The sequence below is a fragment of the Pan paniscus genome, chromosome 3 (assembly GCF_029289425.2).
Source record: "Pan paniscus chromosome 3, NHGRI_mPanPan1-v2.0_pri, whole genome shotgun sequence".
In the NCBI taxonomy this organism is placed as follows: Eukaryota; Metazoa; Chordata; class Mammalia; order Primates; family Hominidae; genus Pan; species Pan paniscus.
This window is the reverse complement of record NC_073252.2, coordinates 21,363,053-21,390,909: the sequence shown is the minus strand read 5'-3', so window position 1 is coordinate 21,390,909 and position 27,857 is coordinate 21,363,053. Positions and strand designations below refer to the sequence as shown.

At 38.5% G+C, this 27,857-nt stretch overlaps 1 protein-coding gene across 5 annotated transcripts in view; it reads left to right on the top strand.

The window, feature by feature from the left end:
* Positions 1 to 27,857, top strand: part of KCNIP4 (potassium voltage-gated channel interacting protein 4) — a 1,223,194-nt gene that overhangs the window by 810,040 nt on the left and 385,297 nt on the right. The gene's annotated exons all lie outside the window — the stretch shown is intronic.

Below are 27,857 nucleotides of genomic sequence, written 5' to 3'. Positions count from 1 at the left end.
TAATCCACACGCCTTGGCCTCCCAAAGTGCTGGGATTACAGACTTGAGCCAGGGTTTTTTTGTTGTTGTTATTTTCTGTTGTCTCCTTATCCTGAAACTATATACAAACTCACATGTTACCTTGCTTGACCTCATTACCTTTTGTAATGCCCTAAAAAGAGGTTTTATTGTTGAATGGATGCAGATTTACTTGCATCATTTCTTTTACATTGAAATATTTTCACAGAATTAAAGTGTACATTTCAATAAAAGATGGGTCATGCTTTTCCTAAACTTTTCCTATCTGAGTTCTTCTATGGTAAGCGTGTATTCAAACATTAAGCCAACACAGTAGACTCTACATGTTTCTACATAAAATCAGGGATTTCATTGTCTACAGAGAAGAGACCAAATTTTCCTTCTTCATATTTTTTTCAAATTATATCTGACACTTTTTCTCAACTAGAACAAACAATATCAAAAAATGATGATTATGTAAATACTAACATTTAAAAGAAATAATTATTGAATGTCTATAAGTTTTTTTTATCATAGTACTTGTTATGAAAAGAGAGAAAACAGAGACTCCCTGTTCTTAGGGCACTCACAGTCTATTTGTCCAGACATACCTCATTTTATTGTGCTTTGCAGATATTATGTATTTTACCAATTGAAGATTTGTGGCAACCCTGCATTGAACCAGTCTATCAGTGCCATTTTTCCAACAGTATGTACTCACTTCATGTCTCTGTGTCACCATTTTTTAGTATTAAAGTGTTTTTGAACTAAGGTATGTGCATCTCTTCCTTAGAGATAATGCTATTACACACAATAAACTACAGTATACTATGAACATAACATTTTATGCAGTGGAAATCAAAAAGTTTGTCTGACTTGTTCTGTTGCTATATTTGCTTTATTGCCAGGGTCTAGAAACAAACTCACAGTATCTCCAAGTTATGCCTGTGTGTACAAGTTACACTTGACCAAAAGGATCAACTGCAATAAGTGACTGTCCCAGATAATGCATGCTAGCGGAGGTGGAGACAGAGGCAGGCTGCAGGGGTCAGGGAGGGCTTCATGAAGAAACTGAGACTGAGAGGACCTTGAAGGTGATCAATAGCGGATGGACAGGGACTTTCCAACCTTGGAAACCAACTTGAGCAAATGCACTTTTGCAGAAAGAAAGGAGGGGGCAGGGACTAGAGTTGTCCACTTTGTCAGGGCAAATTCAGAAAAAAGACTGGAAAACTGGATGAGGGTCAGATCATAAAGGGCATTGGAAAGCAGCCTGCAGTGTTTGGACTTGATTCATTAGAAGATAAGAGAATATTGAGGGTTTATGTATTATTATTATTAAATTCAAGCTGGTTTTTAGAATAGCGGGGTGTGTTGGAGGAGACAGAAAATTATTAGCATAAAGTTTTAAATTAAAATCGAGGCACAGAGGAGGTGCATTATGTTAACATTGTGCAATCCTTTTAGATGCATTAGTTAATTAGTTAATTAAGTACTCTAAACACAGAGGAAAGAGAATGGGCTTTGATGGGCTTTGATAAGATTGTAAGCACTTACTGAGCACTTAAGATGTACCAAATGTTGTTCTAAGAAGTTCACATGAATGATATAATTTTGTTCTTCTCAATATTCTCATGGAATATGTACTTTTATAACCTGATTTTTAGGTGGAGAGGCTGAGGCCCAAAAGAGAAAGCAAATTGCATAAGGCCACACAGGTAGTAACCAGAAAAACATGGATTCAAAGCCAAGCGGCCTGACAGCAATCTATACTATAGCTGCCTGTAATAAATAAAAGACTATTTTTTTGAAAGACCATGCTTTTTCTTAAAAGCTCATTGAATTTCGCACTCTACTATGAACTTTTGAATCTGAGAGAGTGTGTTAAATTTCTGGTAATTGGGTAAAATTGACTCTCCAGGGACATCTATCCTGTAACTTTGACTTGATACATAGCCCAGTGTGAGAAGCTCAGTATGTTAGAAAGAATGTGGACTCTGGGGTTAAAAAGACTGATCATTAAACGTGGCTGAGGGAGAGTAAATTAACCTTTCTACACTTGTGTTTTCTTCTACACTTCTAAAAATAGTGTCATAGGTTAGAGTCCCTCGGAAACAGCCCCTCAGGAGGTATTTAGTGTGTAGAATATTTATTATGGGATGCCCCTGAGATTCACATCTATGGACGGAGAGAAAGACAGTAAGCCCGAGCAGAAGAAGTTGAGCTGTGTTTCACTTTCAAAGAAAGCCTCAGCCAATTCCAGGGGCAGTGCTAAGGCTAGAACGTTCCTTTAGAGTTGTCCTGAGTTGAGTCGAGATGGAAAGTCATGTCTCATTGGATGTGGGCTGGGAAGGGTGTGATCACAGCAAGATAATTGTCTACAGCTGAAGCCATCCCTGAGGAGCTAGCCACAGGGGGTGTTCTGCTGACAGTACTCTGAGCAAAGTGGGCAAAGTCCATCATTGAAGGGGCATCTGGGCCATGTATCCAAATTCACAGTTTCTCTAATGACCATTTTACCTAGTACATGCTCAAAAACATGTTGGCATTCTTCCCATTTTACCTGAAGTACTTCTGACTGATATAATAAAACTGAAAGAGGTGCTTACTTTTGTTTACGTTTCTATTTTTGTCTTATCCATCTCTCTTTTTCGTTTTCTTCTCTTCCGAGGACAAAGCAAATAATTGAAACAAGTAATGCACCTATGGCAGCTCAGGCTGCAGGTCTCACTTTCCTAATTTTTGCTCCAGAGAAAACTCATAAATAAATAAGAGTCTTAGTGTGATGTGGGATTTTTTTTAAAGAAATCTAAAATAAAGCAACATGCAAACCCAAGTTAAAAATATACCTAGTGTTAGAGTGGAGTGATTGTATTGGCTTCCTATGGCTACTGGAATCAATTACCATAGACTTAATGGTTGGAAACAACACACATTTATTACCTTATCGTTTTGGAGGTCAGAAGTCTGAATGACTTTCACTAGGGTGAAATGAAGTTCTTGGCAGGCCCGTGTTTCTTTCTGGAGACGCTAGGGGAGAATCCATCTTGCCTTTTCCATCCTCTCCAGGCTGCCGGCACTCCTGCCTCATGACTCCTTTCCATCTTCAAAGCCAGCCATGGCAGCTGAGTCTTCTTATACTGCATTGCCCTGACACTCAGCCTCCCACCTCTCTCTTTCAGTTTACAACCTTTAGGAATACATTCTGCCTACCAGGATTATCTAGTATAATCTCCCCATTTCAAGATCCTTAAGGTAATCACATACGCAAAGTCCCTTTTAGTATGTAAGTTAACATCTTCATAGTTCTTGGGGATTAGTTCTTGGACATCATGAGGCCATAATTCTGTCAACCACAGGGATGTAAAACAATGGTGAGAGAACAACCAAAAAAAAAGAAGAAGAAGAAGAAAAAGAAAGAAGTGCCTTACCTTTGTGCAAGAACTTATTGAGAAAGTCTTCAGAATTTGAGCTTTTAGGATTAGTAAGTGATTTCTAGGAGGAACAAGAATGATGGCATGCTCTCTAGACAGAAAGACCACAGCATGAAAAAGCATATTTGTGTTTGAAAATATACAAGAATATAAAGTTTGACAAGCAAGGTATAAGTACAATAAGAAAAATAAGATGGGGAATCTGATGGAAGGAAAGTGGAACTGAGTTTTGAGGAATTAATAATATTTACACTATTTGAGTGGGATCCTTAGGGCACAGAGGTGAGAAGGAATTGGAAATAGAAAAAAGAATTCCAGGTGGCAGAAACAACACCAGCAAAGCAAAGACATGTAGATGGCAATGACTCAGCATATGCATTTTGACATCGTCCAAGGGACTGGAAGGAGTTTCTTAGAAAACATGGCCATCAGTAGTTTCTGCTGAACTCAAAGATGATAGCTTTAAGATTAAAAACAAAAAAGTTGGCTGGGCTTGATGGCTCCCAGCACTTTGGGAGGCTGAGTCGGGCAGATCACTTGAGGTCAGGAGTTCGAGACTAACCTGGCCAACATGGTGAAACCCTGTCTCTACTAAAAATACAAAAATTAGCCAAGTGTGATGGCATGTGCCTGTAGTCCCAGCTACTCGGGAGGCTGAGGAAGGAGAATCACTTGAACCTAGGAGGCAGAGGTTGCAGTGAGCTGAGGTCATACCATTGCAGTCTAGCCTGGGTAATAGAGCAAGACTCCATCAAAAAAAAAAAAAAAAAAAAAAAAAAAAAAAAAAACACCTGTGCAAGGGAAAAAGCCTTCATTTTAGAAAAATACATGTTTCATTAACTATTATTTCTAAACGGTTCATAACAACATCTAGAGTTTTTATTACTATGGAAAAGTTTCCTATTTCTAAGTTTACCACTGCTTTTTTCATTAAAATGCTAATAATCTCATCATAACTATATTTTACCATGTTTTTATAGTAGTAAGTCCTGAAACAGGAATTGTTATACCTGTTGAGCAGATGAACAGAGGCTCCGAAAAGTTAAAACATTACTTTAACACAGAGTCAGATCTAAGACATCACTCTAAAGACATTTTGACTAGATTATAAGATGCTAAAAGAGTTTACTAATTTGATAAATATTAGAATCAAACAAAGCCTCTTTTTTTAACTAAAGATATGGCATCTTCAAATGTATCAAATATCGTATTAAAAAGAAATGAAAGAAGAAAAATATGGAGTATGGGGGAGAACAAGAATTGATCCTGCCTTCCCTGATAAGAAAAGCTTGAGCATCGAGGAAATGATTGGAAGGGATTTAAGTTCTGTTCCACATCTTCTTCATCTGTGGAAATGCTACTCACTGCTGCTGTCTTTTGATTGAAAGGGTTGCTTCTTCTGTCATTTGCTCTGTGTGATAGAGGGAGCTCTTCCAGTGAACTGGTGGTGTTGTCACAGAGGGAGCTCTTCCAGTGAACTGGTGGTGTTGTCAGGTACCACAATTCTGAAAGGTTTTCAGGGTCTTTCTGGCCTTGAAATCTAACCATGAGAATTGATCTTTTACCATGTTCAACCCTAATCCCTCTTGTTCAAATATTTTGCCAAGACGACAGGACAGAAAAGGGAAATATTAGCCTGATGTGTTCATGAATTCAGTAGGGTTGATCAAAGGAATGGAACCCAGAGGTTGGTTTTGAGAAGGGCCCACAGTGTGCAGTTAAGGAAGGCAGGCCTGGGCAGAGCATGGAGGCAGCTGAGCTTGTATAGCATCATAAAAAGATACGAGAGGTCTTGTTGGAGAAAGGAGGAAGTCACAAATAAATGAGGAAGATTCTCAAGGAAAAGGGACAGTGACTACAGAAGACAGAAATTAATAGTTTGGCCTGACTCAACCCTTATATCTAAGTTGTATCAGAACTCTGGTGTCTGACTGACCCTGCTTTGTCTATAGAATTTATATTGCTGGAACCCTCCAGCAACAGTACGGAACTTGATGAGTTTGCTTGGACTGGAGGAGGACTCCCTGCCATGTCTCTTAATATAGACATGTCTAAACCTGCATCCCAAGAGAATTATCATCAGCTTAGGCTTTGAGAGGTATATAATGGAGGAATGGAGGAAAGGACAGGAAACATCTGGAACATTCTTGTTGTTCTACCTCTAGCAATCAGTTTTCTCAAGATTCAGCACACTGTAACTTCTAGTTTACACACCCAGTGAAAACCTAATTCCTATTTGCTGAACTAATAAACACAGAAGAGTCAGATCATATTTTAGTGTGGTAATATCCGAAAGGCAAGATTGTGTGTGTGTTCTTCTCTGCTTCCATTGTTCGTTCTAAAAATTATCCTTTGCTAATTCTCCAGAAAGATTACTCGCTTCCTCCAGTGGTAATTTGTTCTTCAGGCAAGTCATTAGGTGGGGAACAGTAGGTCAGAAAACAAAACCCTTTGTACCATAGGCCACTGAACAGTGGTAAATAAAATTAAAACATAGAGACGTGTTAGGACCTTAGGGCACGGCAAACATCCGGAAACATTTTAAGGCTCAGAAAATTTAAGACATTACTTTAAATTACACAGCCAGTGTCAGAGCTAAGAACAGCTCTAAAGACAACTTTCTCCAGATATCTACATAGTATATTTAAAACCCGTGGTAAAATATTTTTGTTTTGGAAGATGTAATAAATACTACCACTTAGGCTATTTACATGAATAGTAACAGTTATGATTGACTGCCAATTAACTTGCAGGGAGCACTGTTAAGCATTTCATAGGGAATATTTCAATTAATATTTGTAATAACAATAGGAGGTGGGTATTATGATTTCCCCCATTTCAAAATAGGGACGTGGAGCTCAAAGATATTCAAGAGCTGACCCAAGGAAACAAAGCCAGTAAGTGGCAGAGCCTGGGTAAACCTGTGTGTTAGGCTTTTGAGCCCGAGATTTGCCCCTTTGTGCTGCTCGTGAAGGACACTTCATATGCAAATATTCTGAATAATCAAAAACTACTACCCATACACTCTTAAAAATAAGTTTTCAGTAGAATAGATTGTACGTATATGTAGATTTAATCTTTATTTTAGGATTAAGATAACATTTTAGGATTTTGCAGTATATCAAAGTAATAATCCTCAGTAGGACTTGCCAATTTTCCTGCCAAAAATACAAACATGATGACTTACAGTAAGTTCTACACTAAAAAGTGGTGACTAGTTTAGTGGTTGAAGAAATATCTGATAGAGCCCATATTTTCTGTGAGTAAAAGGTCTACAAAAATGGGGATGCTTTGCACATCTTTACTTTAGGGGTCCAATAGACCCTCACTAAAATCAGTGTTTCTGCATAAGAATGTATATTGCAGTCTATGAAGTCATTTAATAAGTCTTACCCAGCACCAGTCCATATCATTCTGAAAGCACTGCTTTCCCTCTTTGACCCATTCTACACCTCTGCTCATCTTAATTGAAGAGAATAATGCTTTTGACCAGCAGAGAGCAGCAATGATATACTTTATAAGAGGCAGTCTGGTGAACCTGACCATCTTTTCTAAAATGTCCATTTTGTGAGACCTCTGCAGACTGTCTTAAGTGATCCCAGTCTTTGAATGGTTCATTGTAAAAGATCTCGGAGTTTACCTGAATCCGTATGTGAGAATTTTATAGCTAGATTGTCATGTTCTAGTTCTACTGATGCCATTTGTAGAGTTGACCTTTCCTTGCAGCCTTGTCTCCTGGTGCCATCAGCATGGGCCAGGTGCCTAGGTCAAGAAGTACCACTCCATCATGGTAGTTTCTGCCCTCATTGCCTAGCTGTGTTTATGGCCGAAGGCTATGCATCATGGAGCTCTGCGTTGACTCACAATATGGCTTTCTAAGGTAAAAGACAGTTAAAGATTCATGAGAACAGTGAATGGGATTATATTGATAGAATAGTGGGCAGAGGACACAAGCTTGGGGGATGTATATTTTCAGAAAACAAGAGTAGAGGAAATGGAACAGGAATCTTGGGGAAGAGCAGAGAAGGAAAAATCTATGAGAAGAAGCCAAGAGAAGAAAGAATTTCCAGAACAGGATGGCCAATTTTCAAATCCCCTTAGTGATGTAAAAGCAAACTTAGAAGATTTATTGGCTTTGGAAATACAGTTGACACTTACAGAGGTTAGGGATGCTGACCCCCGTTTGCAGTTGGAAATTCATGTATAACGTTTGATTCCTCCAAAATGTAACTACTAATGACATACTTTTGGCCAGAAGCTTTACCAATAACATAGTAAATCAACATGTATTTTGTATGCTATGTGTATTGTATATGGTATTCTTACAACTAAGTAAACAAGAGAAAGGAAATGTTATTAAAAAGATTAAAAGAAGGAGAAAATATGTTTACTATTTTTTAAATGGAAGTGGATCATCATATAAGTCTTCATCTTCGTCATCTTCATATTGAGTAGACTAAGAAGGAGGAAGAGGAGGGGTTGGTCTTACTATCTCAGGGGTGGAAGAGGTGGAAAAAATCCACAAATAATTGGACCTGGGTCATTCAAACCCATGTTGTTCAAAGGTCACCTGTGGGTGGTCTGGGGGGACCTCAGAACAAATTTAGTCTCATTTTGAGAACTCAAGTTAGATTTTATGGGTTTGGGGGGTTAGATAAGAAAGAATTGTACAGAAGGAAACTAGTGTCCAAGCAACTGGGGAAAGAAGAAAGATTCTTTCCTCCAGGGCAGAAGGGAAGTCGAAAGATGTGAATGATGACACAGAGAAACTTTGAGTTAGAAAAGGAAACTAATGACCTCAGTCTACTCCATGAAGCAAAAGGTCTGGGCTTTCTAGTGTGTATATTTCCTTCTTTGAAAGTTGGTGGCTTGAGAGTAAAAATTAGAAAACAAAATACAACTTAATAAAAGAAACGAAAAAATCTCATGAGTTTCACTGAGATCATATAACAAGAAATTATGGCAGAATCAGAAGAAATTGTAGTAATATTTTAAAAATTATCTTAACTGTCAGTATTTAGCAAATAGTGAATGGCATTTACTAAGTGGCATTTACTAAATTTACTAAGTGAGCAGTATAGATTAGGATGATGGAAGATGAAGACGGTTGATTAATTCAGGGAGATGATAGTTGAATTGCCTAACCTTGGAGCCTGGGCAGAATAGAAGACAAGAAAAGGTAGCACAAGATGATGGACTAGGGAATAAGAGTTTAAGAAAACAAGAGTTGCCATAAAGACCCACAGGACTCCATGGAAATATGGGATGCAGAAGGACTGAAGGAATCATCCTCATTTTCCAATTGCCTCAATAATCTGCCCTGACCCTTTTAAGTTCTTGGCACATAGCAGATAATGTACTCTCTCTCTCCATCATTTGTTGAATAAATTAATAATTACACATGTTAAACCCAGGAGGTTTTGAAAATAAAGCATTAACATTGTGTATGTGAAGAAGTAGGCAACTTTTGATTGTAAATAGGACAAACCCAGAGACATTGAAAACAGGAATGTCTTAATGATGTGATCCTTCTGTCCTACTTTCAGCATCACTCAAGAAGGGAAATCTTAGCATGTGTGATAATCATTAGCAATGAGGCAATTAATGAATTCCTTTCCCTAAAAGGGATTATTTTTGAATTTTTGACATTTGCAAAACATTTTTTTTTTTCTGAGATGGAGCCTCGCTCTGTTGCCCAGGCTGGGGTGCAGTGGCACCATCTCAGCTCACTGCAACTTCTGCCTCCTGGGTTCAAGCAATTCTCCTGCCTCAGCCTCCCAAGTAGCTGGGATTACAGGCACCTGGCTAATTTTTTTTTTTTTTTTTTTTTTTTTTTGTCGTTTAGTAGAGACGGCATTTCACCATGTTGCCCAGGCTGGTCTCGAACTCCTGAGCTCAGGTAATCTGCCTGCCTTAGCCTCCCAAAGTGCTAGGATTACAGGCGTGAGCCACCGTGCCTGGCCGCAAAAAATTTCTGATTCTAACATGTTATAAATCTGCATCTGCTACACAAGGACAAACACACAGGGAGATGTCTACCCGGCACTTCAGTGGTCTGCTGAATCTAGTTCACATCTTTAAAATCATAGATGTCTATCTAGAAAGCTAAATCTGGAAGATTCCTTGGAAGCAGGAAAACCATATAATTATTTTCAAAACCAAGACACCTCTGAGAGAGAAATGAGGCACTTTTAATAATAATCTAGATCAAAGTTAAAAACTGAGAATGTCATCAAATACAACCCAATGCTCTACAGATTAGAATAATCTGGATCCAATATCCAAGAGGATAAATGGCTTCTCCTAATCCGGCATATTCATTCCACAAGTATGAGGATTTGGGTGAACATTGGAAGCCTCCAATGATTTATAGGGTGGTGTATTACAAATACAAGTGGCAAATCTGATTCTGTCAAAGGGACAAAACTTTTAATAGTAAGTGATAGAAGAACAAGTTAAACAGAAACAGGCTGTTCTTATATGGTTGGTGAAATTCCTGTTCTTGGTGCTTTTACGAGGCTTGATAAACATTTTGCATGGAAGATTCTGAAACAAGGGCAACAAAATTCTCTTTTTTTCACATTTTAAATCATTTATTTTGAAATATTTTAAAACTTATTAAACATCTGTCAGGACAGCACAATAAATCTCCATCTTTCACACACAATCTCCATCACACGCCCTCCTCATTACCACGGTACATCTCTCTGACTGAAAAAATTAACACTGATCAACACTGCCATCCAATACAATGGCCCCATTTGAGAAGCCATACCTGGAAGGTAAATTCTTTCAGATATTAACCAAGTGTTTCTAAGGTTTAGATCAAAGTCACTTTATAAATACAAATCTATCATATTGTTTATATCAAAGTATTAACTTTTCATGGAAGTACAATGTATATACAGAAAACTATACATATCCAAAGTGTACTGCTTGATGTATTTCTAATAAACTGGACACAACAGGGTAATCAATGACCAGATCAAAAGCACAACCAGCACCCCAGAATCCACCCTTGTGCTTCCTTCCAATCATTGCCCTCTTCCGGTTTCTGTTTTTGTTTTTGTTTTGAGAGGGAGTCTCCTTCTGTCGCCCAGGCTGGAGTGCAGTGGCGCAATCTTGGCTCACTGCAAGCTCCGCCTCCCGGGTTCACTCCGTTCTCCTGCCTCAATCTCCTAAGTAGCTGGGACTGCAGGTGCCCGCCAGCACGCCCAGCTAATTTTTTTGTATTTTTAGTAGAGACGGGGTTTCACCGTGTTAGCCAGGATGGTCTCGATTTCCTGACCTCATGATCCACCTGACTGCCCTGACTTCTAAAGAAGAGATTGCTTTTTTGGTTTTAGTTCTATATGTAAATGTATAACATACAATAGTGTACTTTTTTGTGATTGGCTCCATATGTTCAAAGTTATCTATTATTCATCTACATCATTGCATGCATTTATAGGATTCTTGTTGCTACATGGTATCCTATGTGTGTCTATGCCACAAATATTTTATCCATTCTGCTACTGATGGACATTGATGATTGCTTTTGCTTTTTGGTTATTAAAAATGTGCCACTATAAACAATCTACTACATACCTTCGGGGAGCATATATATACAGAAATACGTTCCCCGACCTAAAATGGTTCAACTTACGGATTTTTCAACTAGATGATGGCCTTTCGGGGGATATAATCCCAGCATAAGTCAAGGAGCATCTGGACTTACAATGGCTTGACTTATGATTTTGTAAGTTTAAAATGGGTTTAGAGGGATATTAAGTGAATTTTTAATTTACAGTGTTTTTGAATTATGATGGATATATTGGACTGTAACCCCATTATAACTCAATGATTATCTATACGTTTCTTTGGATGTCTAAGTGGGAAATTGTTGAGTCATAATATATGCATATGTTTATATACTATAGTATTTTAAATCTAATTGCAGTCAACATAGCATCAGAGTTATAGGGCAAATTTGTAAACAGCACAGCCAGGACAAGTACCCAGAGTTATTAACCTCTTTTTAAGAATTCCTTTATCAACCACTCATTCATTTTTAACATATTTTTAAATAGCTCTTACATGGACAATTCTAGGCACTATGAATACAAAGAAACAATTTCCACGGCTTGTCTTCATGTTCAGGGAATTTAATTTAGTGAAATCTATTGCGGATTAGCATGAAGCACAGAGAAATTTTTAAATACAAAGGCAGACCAACATTATGCAATGATGACGTTTCTTGGAACTAGTGCCTTCTGAATTGCATTTTGAAGAATGGCTAGGAATTACACAGAGGATAAAGAGAAAGAAAGAAATTTTAACTTCTGTAATGGTTCAGAGGCAGAAAAATTGCAGTGATTCTCAAACACAGCTATGCATTAGAATCATTTAGGAAATCTTTAGAAATGATACCTCAAGCAACTGATTAAGACTCTCTGCAAGTGATGCCTAGGTATCTGTAACTTTTACAATTTTGTGAGGTGATTCTAATGTAGCATCAAGACTAACAAAACTGCAAGACATTCAGTATGGCTTAGGGATATGAGGGAGGATATAGAAGGATTAAAAAACAGGAACAGTAAAAAATCAGGGAATGGAAGGCCAAGGTCATTCAAGGCTCCCTCCTAGGTCAAAACGTTTTGCCGGGAGAAAATGAAAATCACATTGCCACTTGCCACTTTATAGTTCAGCTAATACAGCATGAAGTATAGGTAGGAGGATGGTATGTAAGAAGTCTTTGAGTCAGTGATATACAAAACATCATTTACATTCACACTGGTTTTTTTTTTTAACATTTCTGCTTCAACACTGGTTACATTATCTCAACTTTTGACACATTTATCCCAAGAACATCAACTTTTATCAGACACATTTTAAAAAGCAAACTTAGCGAATCCGCTCATAAATATCTTGCATTTAAAATGACCCAAGTTTTATGTCTATCTATATTATAAAGTGAGAAAAATTCCCCAACGTTGAGAACTTTCGTAAATTCACTCCCATTCCCAAAGTCAACAGCAGCCAGTTCATCATTTTAAAAGCAAGGACTTTTGATGCCAACAGCTACTATATGTAAGCCAGGTAAACTGAAATGAAAATATGCAAAGTTTGCACCTGAATTACACTCCTTGCCATGGACACAATGAAGCTTGGATGAAGAGCATGGGTTCTGTGGTCAGAGAAATCTGAAGTTTTGTTTTCTGAAATTCTGTCTTCACTAATTCCCAGTGGGGTGATCCTGGAGAAGGTCATCCAATCCTTCTGAACCAAAGTTTTCTCACCCGTGAAATGTGAGGTTAACCGATGTGTATTGAGTGTCTACTTTGTCCTGAGTGCTACATAGATGCTGTCTGTTCTCACACTGCTAATGAAGACATACTGGAGACTGGGTAATTTATAAAGGAAAGAGGTTTAATTGACTCACAGTTCTACGTGGCTAGGTAGGCCTCACAATCGTGGTGGAAGGCAAAGGAGGAGCAAAGTGACATCCTACATGATGGTAGGCAAGAGAGCTTGTGCAAGGGAACTCCCATTTATAAAACCATCAGATCTCATGAGACTTATTCACTACCATGAGAACAGTATGGGGGAACCGCTGCCGTGATTCAGTTATCTCCACCTGACCCTGCCCTTGACACCTGGGAATTATTACAATTCAAGGTGAGATATGGGTAGTGTCACAGCCAAACCATATCAACAACCTTATTTAATCTGTCCGTCAAGCCTATAAAGTGATTAGCATTAATAGCCCCATTTTAAATATCAGGAAAAGAAAGCTTAGAATGGTAAGTGCCTGGCTCCAAATACTAATCTTTTACTTATCACACAGAATTCAGTTCTTAACACAAGACTTATCTGAATGGAATATTATCTGTTTCTGGGGATGCAATAAGATATGTAAGAAATAGCACATAGTCATAGTGCTCCTTACTGATAATAATGTAAGGCAAAGATGGGCTATACTAGTTCAAACATGTTGCAAATGAGAATCTTTTTCTCCCAAGAAAGTACAAATAGCTCTGTATTCTTTCTCTAAATGAGGTATGCATTGATCACCTACTATGTGGCAAGCCCTTTTCTAGGCACCGGGTTTATGAGAAGGAGTTAGTAAATACAATAGAGACATCTGCACTTTTGGTGCCTTATAATCTCTTATGGAGGCAAACCATTTCAGGGAATAGCATCCTTACCCTCAATCCTTATAGTCTCCTATATTGGCTTCATATAGGGAAAAATCTGTGACAAATGCTCTTTTTCCTGAATGGGGTTTATTTATTTGAACACTTGTGATTCCTGTGTCATGTTCTGAAATATCGAATGCTTCATAAGCAAGTACTCATTTGATTTTTGCTTTGACAAAACGTTTTAATTAGGGGGAAAACAGTCTTGAATGCCATGGGATTCTGCTCTCTTAATTCCATGAGAGCATTTCTGAGAACAGAGTTTCTTCCCTTGACTTTCCCTTTTACTCTCTATGAAAGCTGTTGTACTTTCTTGTGTTTTCAAGCTGTTCTGGTTTCTCCTTGCAATTCTTTGTAATATCAATGATTGAACAAGGCTGTCTGATTTATTGTAATTCTCCAGCTTATTAAGTCAAGCACTTGAAGGTCAATGTTTAACAGGAACAGACCAGGAACCCTTTTAATAAACATAGATGATTATGCAAGGCAAATGTGATGGAAGGAAAGCAAAGGAACAGAGACTTCTGCTTTAGCATGTCTTCAGTATACCTGTTATAAATATTGATTGAGGCAGATAATGAACTTTTTGGCTCCAAAGCCTGGACTGATTTTTATATATCTTTGTTAACTTTTGATTGTGCAGGGACAGCATGCTTAGCAAAAAGTGATTGATTAAGGATTGATTCCCTCCAAAAATGGAAAGAACAATGGAATCTAAATGGGACTGAAGCAAACACAGAAAGCCTTTGATTTAGTAGTTCAAAAGCACTATTTACTAGCCAAGATTCCTTTATATTAACACATTGGAGAGTTTCATTTGTTTCTTTCATTTCTTCAATAAACATATGTTGAGCACCTATTATGGGCTAGGTTCTAAGTTTTTGGGATACCACAGTGAACAGGACAGGCAAAGTCATGCCACTACAGTGTTTGTATTCTATTAGGCGCCTGATGGGGTGGAGGAGGTTGGGGAGAGTGCAGAGAGTCAGATAAGATGGAAGTGCAGATGATAAACAAGTTAATAAATACAATAATTTCAGACAGTAGTAATAAGTGCTATAAAAAAATAATCACAGTCACGAGAGACAGGTTGAATAAGATTTCATTTCTGTGTTTGGGTTGTCACAAAAGCAAACTCCAAAAGAAGGAATTAAAGGCAAGTGATGTATTAGGGAGTTGATCTCAGTAAGTATGTGAGAGAAGGGGAAGTGAGAGAGTAAAATGAGGAAAGCCAGTTAAGCCCAGAGAACACACTCCCTCTGGTAATGGGATGCAGAAGCAATTGCCCTGTAAGAGAACTGACATCCTGGGCTCTTAGGACAGCCAAGAGGAAAGACCTCTTAGAGGGGATCCTCTTGAGTTGAGACCTGCGTGATGAGTAAGACTTGGCCTCATGAAAATCCAAATGAAGAATATCCCAGGTAGAGAGAATAGCAAATGCAAAGGTCCAGAGGTGAAAACAACTTGGCCAGTTGCAGGAACAGAAAGAGCATTTCAGGACCTTCAAGGTCAGGTGAGAATTTAGGACTTGCTATTCATGCCTGACCTTGACAGAGAGCCCATGTAAAAGCCTAGATACCAGTCTTCTTTCTACCTGGAAGGTTTGCTTTGGCAAGAAAGCAAAAAGAATTCTTTAAATAAGCAAATTTTTCATGAGAAAGAATTGTTCAGCATTTCTCTGTAGATTTAAAGGTATCAAGACACCCTTGCTACTTGCTTTTTGTCTACAAAGAAACCATTTGGTTTCTCTGGACCTTGGTTTTCTCATGAGTAAAATGAGAAGGTGAACTTGATCCCTTCCAGAAACACTCTTATTTCTCTTCACTAAATTGGAAATACCAAGAGACCAAAACCATTTTTCTTTTTTTTTGCTATTTCTCTTCTCTCAACAAAGTTGATATTGATAAATATTCATTGTCAAAAAGTCGAATTTTGTGTTTCCCGAGAGCTGTGGGAGTTAGAGTCAGATACACAATGGCTCAAATCTGAGTTCTGTTTGAGTTGGGCTGCCTTGAACCAAATAGTTTGATTTCTCAGAGCCTCTCTTTTCCTGTATGTTGAATAGGGATTCTATTTGTAGTCGCTCTCACTACCAAAAGAAATCACCAGGATTGGATGAGATACTGTATGTGAAACAAACACAACGCCAAGTGCTTAACTGATTTATTATCTTCTCATCTCTTGGCCCTATAAGGCCAGGGAGAACTTACCAGATGGCCATAATGGTCTCCACAAAATCTTCTGATTTCAGCCCTGGACTTCCAAACACTGATCTTAATTTGTATAACATAATAGACTGCATTTATTTCAACCATTAGAATCTTTGATGTTGTGTTTATACTTGGTAAAAGGTCATGGAAAAATGAAGCTAAACCCAGACTGGAAAGATTACAGGCTCAGTCTGCCTAAGATAATTGCAGGGTATTTATACCCTGTCTCAATCATGAACTCAAGCCCCATGTTCACTCCTAATACTTTACATCTGCACTGTAACGACTAAAAAGAAATTGTTCAAATTAAGGCTTTAACCATATAGTAACCCCTGCCATTCCTCTAGAAGTCCCTCCCACCCCACACAGGAGAACATAAAATAGAAAATAAGCTTCATAAAAATGTTATAGTGTGCTCCTTATAGAATCTCCTCTTAGAATAACTACTCTAAAAATATAGTGAGTGATGTGACCCTTTTTACTTCACCCTTAATCATAAGAGGTTAGAATGGAACAAACTATTATGTTGGAGGCCTGGTAGTATAGTTGTTTTGTAAACAGATTACAGAGACATTCAGAGTCCAAAAGTCTCATTGCCATCCTTTAGCTCAAATCATCTATAATTTACTGTGTTTCACTGGTTCCCAACGTGTGGTCACCTGAGAACTTGTTGGAAATGCAATTGCTCTAACTCCACCCCGGACCTGATGAATTAGAAGCTGTGGAAATGGGCCCTGAAATCTGTGTTAATAAAGCCCTGATGGGCCAGGCGCATTGGCTCACGCCTGGAATCCCAACACTTTGGAAGGCCGAGGTGGGCAGATCACGAGGTCAGGAGTTCAAGACCAGCCTGGCCAACATGGTGAAACCCCATCTCTACTAAAAATACAAAAATTAACTGGGCATGCTGGCGGGCACCTCTAATCCCTGCTACTCAGGAGGCTGAGGCAGGAGAATCATTTGAACCCTGAGGCGGAGGTTGCCGTGAGCTGAGATCGCACCATTGCACTCCAGCCTAGGTGACAGGGCAGGACTCCGTCTCAAAATAAAATAAAATAAAATAAAATAAAATTAAATTAAATTAAATTAAAAAAGCCCTCCTGCTGATTCTGATGCACATTCAAGTCCGAGAACCACTGCTTATTCATCTAGTCATGCTGGCTTCTCAATAGCAAAGAGTTCAGACTGGGGAGGCTTCTCTGGAGCAAAAGGTAGGAGCAGAGGCATCATTCAGGACTTATGAAGCCACTGTCTCCAAGTGGGGCTGACTTCACTGGGGAATTCTATTTGTCTTGGATATTTCTAAACTACTTTGCTTCTTATTTGCCCATATCAAAGTCCCACTTCGATTCCTTTTGTCAGTCATCACAGTTTTTCAGGATGTAGCTGAATGGAGTTGAGATCATGTAGATGAGATCATGCTCTTGAGGGAGAGGAAAAATAAATAAAAAGAAAGCTGCCCTTACCTGTCCATTCTGGGGTCAGGCATCTGTTGTCAATACTAAGTCAGCTGCACTGTCAAGGTGAGGCTGCATAGACTAGCCCTGGACTTTTTTGCTAGGAGTCTGTACCTTTTTAAGCTTCAAATATCACAAAGACCCCCCTTCTTTTATGCTAGCCCTGATTAGTGCCAGATCCAGGAATATGGGGATAATGTGGAGAGCAAAAGAAGAAGAAAAAGAAAACTAAGTCCATTCCATTAAAATACTAAATGGCCAACTCAAGAAGGAAAGAGGGCAGACAGAGCAAGGAAGGTCACAGATGGGAAAGATTCTGCCCATTTTGTAAGACAAACGACTCATTTTCAGATGGAAGAAGCAGAGGTTGAGAGAGATGAAAAAATCTCTCAAGATCACAGATCAAAACTCAGTTTAGCAGAGAGGCACTTTTCCCACTATATCATCAGTTCTCAAAATGTAGTCCAGGGATCCCCAGGGATCTCTGAGACACTATCAGGGGATCCATGAAGACAAAACTATTTTCATAATAATATTAATACATGATTTGCCTTTTTCTCTCTCATTCTCTCATAAATGTTTAGTGGGACTTTCCAAACACTGCATGACGTTGATACCACAAGTTGAATAAAGGAGCGGCCATAAAAATACAACTATTCTGTTAAACCAGAACAAAAAATATATATATTTTTAAAAATGTAAAACAGTGTCCTTCTCACGATTTTTAAAGAAAATATAGGTTTTTGTTGTTGTTGTTGTTGTTGTTGCTTTTACAAAATATGTTATCGTCTTAGCTTGGGCTGCTGTAACAAAATACTACAGACTGGGTGACCTAAGCAACAGACATTTATTTTCTCACAGTTCTGGAAGCTGGAAGTCTGAGCACAGGGTGCCAGCGTGGTTATGTTCTGGTGTTGGCCATCTTCTTGACTCGGAGACAGCCACATGCTTGCTATACATTCACACGGCCTTTCTTTGGTACATGAAAGTGGAGAGAGGGTACTCTGGTATCTCTTCCTCTTCCTTTAAGGGCACTAATCCCATTGCGAGGGCCCCACCCACATGACCTTATCTAAACCCAATAACCTCCAAGTATCATCACATTGGGGGTTAGGGCTTCAACGTGTGAATTTTAGGGGCATACAAATATTTATTCTGTAGCAGTTATTTTTGGCATGTAATGGTTTTATATCATTATTTTAATAAATTAAAATTGTTTATTGTTTTAAATTTCTGTTTTAACATTTAATATAGTAAATAGTGATAGATATAACTGGTATCAACAAAAGTTCTTTACAGTCTTTAACAGTTTTTAAGAGCGTAAAGAGGCTCTGAAATCAAAAAGTTTGAAAATTGCCATGCTCCACCATGTCTTTAAAAACAAATGGTTGACTTTTAACTCAGAAAAAGATAATTTTGAAATCACAAGCTCTGTGAGGACAGGGATGTTTCTGTTTTTTGCTCAGAAATGTTTCCCAGGTTCCTAGAACAGTCCCTGTCACATTACAGGCATTCAATAAATATAAATGAGATAAATAAAAGAATACATATTTTACCCAAAAGTCAAAGTCAACAGTAATTTTTTTTTTTTTAACTTGCTCTGTCGTTCAGGCTGGAGTGCAGTGGCACGATCTTGGCTCACTGCAAACTCCTCCTTCCAGGTTCACACCATTCTCCTGCCTCAGCCTCCCAAGTAGCTGGGACTACAGGCGCCCGCCACCAAGTCTGGCTAATTTTTTGTATTTTTTTTGGTAGAGATGGGGTTTCACCATGTTAGCCAGGATGGTCTTGATCTCCTGACCTTGTGATCTGCCCACCTTGGCCTCCCAAAGTGCTGGGATTACAGGCATGAGCCACCGTGCCCAGCCAGTCAACAGTAATTTTTAACCAATAGCTTAAAGGGGAAAAAATGTCCAGAGAAGAAACTCTTTAACAGAAACTTCCCCATCTCTAGAGTCCTTCAGGTAGAAACTAGAACTGGAGCAAGGTGCCAGACTCAGTTGTCATCCTAATGTCCTAGAATCAACTTAAAGTTGAAAGTACTAGAGGGTATGCCCTATGTCCTCTTCACATGTGTGCCCTTCTCACCTCACTTCCTCATCCTCATTCTCGACATCTGCTTTGTTTGAATACCAGGTTTATTGTTGGATGCAGGGATATGACCTGGAAACAATGACTGTGGAACAACATATATCAAACAAATTCAGAACTTAGGAAATGTGGAGTGCAGGTACCATTTCCATTTCCAATGGGCTAGGAATTATCAGATAACCCTGAATAACTGGGGGAAAATATTGATTTTCAAAATGTATACGCACTTAAAAAAAAAAAAACTTGATCTGCAAAAATTAACCCCACTTTCTTTAGGCTACATTGTTTTGGCTGAGAAATGATTCCTACAAGAGAAATTTTTAGTAAATTTTACCTAATCATTCCAGTAATTTGCAAACAGTTAATACTTTGTCCCCCAAAATGAACTCTTTATGATGAAGGAGATGCTCCTAACTCATTATCAGAGCCTGCCAGTCACTCATTTTTGATACTTTTACATACTTCATCCTCTTGATAAATTGTGTCAAGTTCAAAAGATAGCCATTGCCTCCAATTTAACATTCAAAATTCTGAAGCTGACAGAGGCCAAGTGATTGAACAAAATATCAAATTGGACTTACAATCAGGCTTTTGGGATCCTTGCACGGGGCCCTTTTATTTTCATGACATCGTACTGGAAACATGGGAATCTACCTGCATAATTAACCTAGATAAGCAAAAGGTTATGTTTTGGGCAATATGCTTGTTGTTTTGTATGCAATATCTCACTTACTTCTCCCTTACATGATTGTATTTTACCAATGAGAAATATGTAGTTCCGACAGGTTAAGTAACTTGCTCAAGGTCACACAGATGGAATTAGAAGTAGTATTTTAATAAAACATGTTCTCTGTCTTTGCTGACTTCATTACAAGATGCTGCCTTCCAAATGAGAAGGCATGCAGTCAGCACTTTTACTTTCTAAGACAAAAGATTCTTATTAAAATATGTAACGAGTGACTTAGGCTTGAATATGTGATTACTCACCATCAAATAATTAAACAAAGAAAACAGCAAGATGCTTTCATACCATCAAGTAAAATTTCTAATCATAATGGCCTATCAACCAAGAAAACCAGGATTTAATACCTGTGAGAAATAACTACTCTGCAATTTCTAAGTGTAGAAGCTCCTATATGCCTTCTCCCTTTGCCTTTGCACTCCTTTTTCTGCATAAGGGGGCCGGACAGCAGTGGAGCAAAGGGCCGGCTGATTTCATGTAGGAATCACCTGGGGTTGTGTATGGATTGGAATAGCTTTGGTAATTGTAATGTCTCCTGCCTTGCCCAGCCGGTTTTGCTGGAGAATTGGGGATAAGAAAGCACTTATGCCATTCCAGAATAAGATGGCTTATGTATTCTTCGAGAAGCTAGTTCATTTTAAAGCACACAGTGGGGCAAACTGTCACACAATCAGCTTCCTTTTCTACAGAATTCTTCAGCAAGCTGTTATGGGCTGAATTGTGTGCCTCCCCAAAATTTACATGTTGAAATTCTAACCCCTAGTGCCTCAAAATGGGACTGTATTTGGAGATGGAGTCTTCAAACATGTATGTAAGATTAATTGAAGTCATTGAGGTGGGCCTTAATCTAGTAAGACCGGTGTTTTCACAAGAAGAAGAGATTAGGACTGATATGGTTAGGCTTTGTGTCCCCACCCAAATCTCATCTTGAATTTTAATCCCCAGGTATTTAGGGAGAGACCTGGTGGGAAGCGATTGGATTGTGAGGGTGGTTTCCCTCATTCTGTTTTTGTGATAGTGAGTGAACTCTCATGAGAGCTGATGGTTTTATAAATGGTAGATTTTCCTGAGCTGACAAACACTCACTCTCACCTGTCACCACGTAAGATGTGCATTTGTTTCTCCTTCACCTTCCACCATGATTGTAAGTTGCCTGAAGCTTCCCCAGCCATGCAGAACTGCGAGTCAAATAAACCTCTTTCCTTTATAAATTACCCAGTCTGGAGTATTTCTTTATAGCAGTGTGAGAACAGACTAATACAGACACAGAAAAACAGGGAGGGAAGACCATGTGAAGACATGGGGAGAAGACAGACCTCAGAAGAAAACACTCTACTGGCACCTTAATCTTGGACTTACAGCTTCCAGAACTGAGAAAACAGATTTCTCTGTTGTTTAAGCCCCCTAGTCTGCGATATTTGCTATGGCAGCCCTAGAAAACTAATATACAGGCCCAGCTTTTGTTTGTTTGTTTTTGTTTTCTTCGTAAGGACTTTAGGCTCTTATGAATGGACACTGGCCTCCAAGGCTCCTCAGCACAGATTTCCTGACTTCTAGAAACATGGGCCAAGCACCCTCCCCCATGTTGACCTGATGGTCTCCCCTGCACTGCTGAACCTCAGAGGAAAGGATTGGGAAGGCTAGAACAATCCCAGGGATGGTTCCTATTCTTCCCTTCCCAGGAGTCTCACACCCTGCTCAACACCTTCCCGTTCTGGCCCCCTGGGTGTCAGCCTTTCCTCTTCTGTGTTTCTAAACCTCACAAAGTGTTGAGTTGTCAGTGCTGACACACTGAAAGACAACACTTAGTTAAGGAGCACACACAACTCTAGCACCTTTTACTAATTAATTTACCCCAACTTTAATTTCATTTGCCTCTCAGTTTCTAACTTCTAACTAAACCTGCTAATTACTTTATGCTCATTCTGCCACATTCTTCTAGAAGGGAGAAAAAAAAAAACTGTCTTACTAATATCAATGTTGGAGAGAAAGAGGGAGAGTGAATTTAACAAAGAACCCAATTTCTATGATTTAAAAATGTACATTAGGCAGTGGGGAAAGGCATTATTTTTGTTTGTTTAAAAATTCAGCCTTAACAAGAAAATGTTTCTCTCTATGTTTGGTTATGCTAGTTATTTTTAGCATTCAGACACATGTTGAATAATTGTAGAAATTAAAAAGAACCTCAGCAACAAATGTAGAAAGTTGTGAGTACACTGATGTCTGCGGGTTGGTGTGACCCAAGCCACAGACATCAGTGTACTCACAACTTTCTAGATTTGAGTGAATACAGCATCTACCCACCCACTGAGCTGACAACCAGCAAAGGGACAGGGGTATAGCCACTGCACTGACTTCTGTATTATATTAAACTTATGTGCTTAATTTCAATAAGACATTTGCACCAATGTCTCTGGAGCCTGGAGGAAGCTAAAGTTCCACTTCTCAAAATTCTTCTCATCTTTTCTGGTCAGCCCAAAATGCTACCTCTTCCACCATTTGGGCCCTGAGCTCCGCCCTTTCTCAGTGCATATCGTCCTCTCCAAACTTCCAAAGTTGGCAACCCAAACTAGCACCACTGAGTATTCAACCATGACAAAATATAATTGTATTTCTCCCTAACTGAACTTGATTCCTGCTTGAATGTTCATTGCATATGATGTTTCAAAAACCTCATCATATCTAAGGAAAGTCAATGGATGGCATGATTTTTCTGGCATTTCAAACATAATGGTGACTGAATTCACGATTTCATTCCTCTTTAGAGGTTGAGGCTAAGGTCTTAGGTTCTTATTCAAACGCCACTGTAACACTGGCAAGAAGTCAAGCCTCTGTCTCCTTGGGTTGATCTGTCTGGATTTGATGCAGGTGCCATTCCCTCTTTCTGTCATTCTGCCTGCCCCCTTCCTACACACATCTTAGGGGGAGGCAAGGAGATTTCAGGGAAACACATATGAGGAGGTTCACCTGCTTGCAGAGGGTGAGCTTAAAATTTCAAAATAGCATCCGCACCACCACCCCCCACCACCCACTTGCACTGTAAAAATAAACAAAGGCAATTTAAATGAGAAGAAACAGAGGTTATTTATTCAGAACTTGCTACAGCAAGGGAGTCAGCCACTGTCTCTTGCAACTTGCATTTTGGCAAAGACTCAAAGGCAGACACGGGAATGGGAAAGTTTTATAATGCAAAATGGGAAGGCTTCAGGAGTGCCCTGATTGGAGGTTGTTGGCACAGGGAAGCTGAGGGCAGGTTACCTAGAAGTGGAGCATCTTCTATGACTGCTTTGGGGAGCATAATTAATTTTCTTTGGTTGATCCTGAGTTGGAAGCAAGGCAAAAGTCAGGGACGCTGGTTGTTATTGGCCAAGACCTACCTGCTCTAGGCTGATTGCTGCAGAGGTTGCAGTTTGGCTTCCTGGACCGTTTGCTGCAGGGTTTGTGGATTGGATTCTAATTGTCACAGATGCTCTGACTGGATGCCTGTTTAGTTAGCCCCTCAGTTCTATAAGGAGTAGGCAGAACTAGTTGATAAGGCGGTGGTTCACAAACCTCAGCATGATCAGACTGAATCACGCATAGACACACAAACACACACACACAAGTTAAATATTCACAACTCATCTTGTTCCACATGCCTATCCTCCTCTCACCCACCCCAGGTTATTAACTCCTTGGATTTCTTAGTCACTTTATAATGTCAGTTCAGTGACTAACACATAACAAATTGGTGCTTGGTAAGTATTTATAGTTTTGTCTAGGTTCTTTTTTCTGTATCTTCAGTTTGACTGTGACTAACAAAAAATTTGGCTGCAGGGTAGAAAATGAAGCTCCCATTGCCTACTCTGAGTGCTAATTGCCTGTAGCGCTGAGGCTCCCACTCCCCAGTAGAGGCAAAACAAGTAGGGATGACACATTAAGGATAATAGGCTGAGGGAATTGGAGGACATAAAACAAAGAAATGGACCTAGGGGCCCATTCAAACAGCTTCAGTTTGAGGCGCTCTGCAGCTTCCCCAACATGGCCCCTGTCCACGTGAAAAAGGGAGTTAGACTTAGCTGGTCATTTACGGAATCTGTTCACTGCCTCTCTCCGGGAAAGAGCATTAACTCTTTGGCAACAGGTTTGGTCAGGGTAAATCAATTTTGACAAAATGGGTTTCATTATTTTCTGAGAGGCCAATTAGATGTTATTGATGTTTTTATTTAAATGGAACTCTCAGAAACTATCTATTAAAAAATAGAGAATGGGGAGGTCATGCATTAATGCATTCAATTGTCCATTCACTCTTTATTACCTAATGGTAAATAACTTGGTCTGTAGACCTGGGACATAGGAGAATCACCGAGGAAGATGAAAAACAGCCCCCCCACCCCACCAACCCCGGCCAGGCTACATCTTCCATCCATCAGAAACTCTGGGGATGGGACCTGGATTTTTAAGACTCCTCAGGTGATTCCAGTGTTCACAGGTGAAAGTTGCTGCTCTAGAATTAGACCTCCTAGATTAAATCCTAGCAACCATGCTTATTAACTGAGCAACCTGCCTAAGCTCTCTGAGTCTCAGTTTCCCCGTTTGTGAAATGGTTAATGGAGTAACAACTACCTCAAGGGGTTTGGAGAGAATTAGGGGAAGTGACACATGAAAACAATAGTTGTGTTCCAAACACATAGTAAGATGATGGTAGCTGTATTTATATTTTAATTAATTATAATGATATTATTTCAATTAACATTAAGCCCTGTGGGGATAGAGAAAAAATAAATAAAACATAAAATATTTGACTAATTATAATGCTGGATAGAATTATATTTTTCTGGTTATGAAGGTGAAATAATAATGCTGTGAGGAAGAAAATAAAGAAATAAAAGTGGATTCATGGAAGGCATCGATTGTTGGTTTCTTCCATTTGTTTGACCAGGGCAGGGCATGTTATAGTGAGCAGCCTATTATGGCCCGCAAATGATCTGCTGGTAGTCTACTCTGAAAGTTTTGCCCAACAAGGAATAACTACAGATATAACAAAACCAATCTTGGGAACCATAAACCAGATATAGGATGAAGTAACTACTTGTAGCAAAAATGGACAGGTCAATAGAGAGAACAACAAAAGATGAGAAAAAAAACGGAAGGCATAAAGTACAGAAAAGCTATCCAGAGGAAAGCGTGATGCCTTTACCTGTTAGTGGCAGAAGCCATAGAACAAGAGACAGGAAGTTGTAGTCACTCTAAAGCCGTAAGAACAATGATCTGTGCCTGCAAAAGATGAGTCTCTGTTCCTTGGATAAATGAGTGGATGAATGAAGAATGAATGAATGAACGAATTAGGAAACCAACAGCCTAAGAAAGCCACAACAACAACAACAAATTTTGCCAAATGGAATTTTAAGTTTCTTGGATTCCAAGGGCATGCACGCTTCAGGTCAAGGATGCGACTAATTAAGGTTTGTGGGACCTGAAGCTTAAACAGTTTGGAGGGCACTCTTCAAGAAAAGGAATTTTAAAAATCTTACTTGCTATCTATAAATAGATAGACTTTGACGAAGCCTGTGTAAGCAGGTAGCCCTAGAGCTTTAGCTTCATTGGCTTTATGATGACTTTTTCTTTGCTGGTGTAAAGGCGAGGGAAAAAGGAATGAAAAGGAAAGTGAAGTATTCTGAAACCATCGCCTTCACTGTTTGTCACTGTTTATTATCAGTAGTTCTAAATGACTTTATGGCTTTAGCAAATGGATTGGTCCTCTTTCAAAAACATTTGGTTACATAGATGTTCTAAAAAAGCTTATATCTGTTAAGGATTATTATTGGACAAATAATATCAAATATATATTTATCATGTTAAGGTTTTAATATATCTTGTTTTCATTCCAATAGAATGTAATACTGATTGTAAAATAATTTTGTCCACTCACTAGTGGTAGATCAGAATTACTTTACTAAGGTTTGCTTTTCTTTTTGGTTCCCCGTTTATTCCCAAAGGCTAAAAATCCAATTTATCATTATTGATCTGTTTTTCACTATAGAACAGAAATCTTTTGAATTAGGTATTTAGGCTTTGCTTGGTTTCATTTTATAATTAAACTCCTACTAAAGCTGAATTGTCTAACATTTTAATAAGCATTAAAAAGATATATTTGTATTTAATCCCTTTTGTACTGTTTTGAAGTGGCTCACACCAATATGAAGTGTCTAGGAAATTCATGTGAAAATACTTTGTTATATTTGTAATGAACTCTTATTTATTCATTTAAACAACAGGAATTTATTTAGAGCTCTCTATGAGTTTCATACTGTGTTTTGAGGTAAACAATCAAATTATAAATTTGTAGTCCCTGACCTCAATAGATAATGGTTTACTTTAGGTGAAATACAAATGTAAGCTACATGACACCAACTACTATCTATAGCAGCTAAATGATGAACACTAACTTGGATTGCAACTGTATTAAACTGTGTATGGTTATAGAGACATGGCCTGGGAGTTTAATATGCACATGGGGTAACAGTGGGATTATGGGAAGGAGAGACAGGAAATGCATTTCAGAAGACTACTGTGAGGAAAACAATGTGAGGGAAGGGACAAAAGTGAACTGGGCCCTTGTAAGAACTTTAAGGAACATGGGGTGGTAGCATGGGGACCCATGTGGATGACTGGTGAAAATTAAGATTAAACTAACAAGAAATGGCCAGATAACTATAAATCTTGAGTTTTGTTTTATTTTTGAGTCTTTTTACTTTTTATTGTGGCATAAGATATAAAATCATTGGTGTTTCTTGAGTGGAGGAGTGACTTTATACTGCTGCCAGGTTCAACAGCTCTGAATTTAGAGTCGAAGAGATTTGGGTTCAAGTCATGTCTCTGCAACTTACTAGCTGTGTAACTTTGAGCAAATTCCTTAACCTTCCTACACCTGAGTTTTTTCATCGGAAAATGATGGTATTTAATGATTCTATGTTTCAAAGTATTGTGATGTGGTTATAATAAAGTACTGAGTAGTGAATATTTAGTATTGGTATTTGGGTACATAGTAAACACTCGGAGTATGATAACTATTGTCAAAATTTCAAAGTTAGAATCTATTGTGGTTAGTATTTCAGCACTGATCATGACCCAGATGAGAATGTAGTAAAGTTTTTTGTTTTATTTTTTATTTTTTTATTCTTTTTTAATAGAATGGGTTTAAGAAAAGTGAAGATATTCTTACTTCACTTTTAAGAAAAAAGTGAAGATATTCTTACTTCACTTTTAAGAAAAAAGTGAAGATATTCTTACTTCACTTTTAAGAAAAAAGTGAAGATATTCTTACTTCACTTTTAAGAAAAAAGTGAAGATATTCTTACTAAAAGCAACATATGCATTTTTAGATCGTACTATTTTATTTAGGCCCCTGGATAATCTAGACTAATCAGTGGCAGTAAACATAAAAGGGAAATAAAGAATCTAAGCAATTAACAGATTTTTCTTGGTTCCAATTTGTGTTTTTTCTTGCATTCTAAAAAACACTGGTGAGTTATGTTTGTTTGTTTTTTTAAAAGTGAGTCATTTTGATAATCTCCTTGGCTCAAAGATTGGTAGAATCTCTGCAGGGAGAGACAAAAGAGGAGGCCTTATTTCTGTATGTAAGAACCTCTGTCTATTTTCTTTATCATATTCTGAAGCTGTACGGGTAGTTGTACAGATTATGGGACAGCTCTGATAAGACTGAATCAGGGATAGGAAACAGGCTACGGATAGGTCTGGACCACATC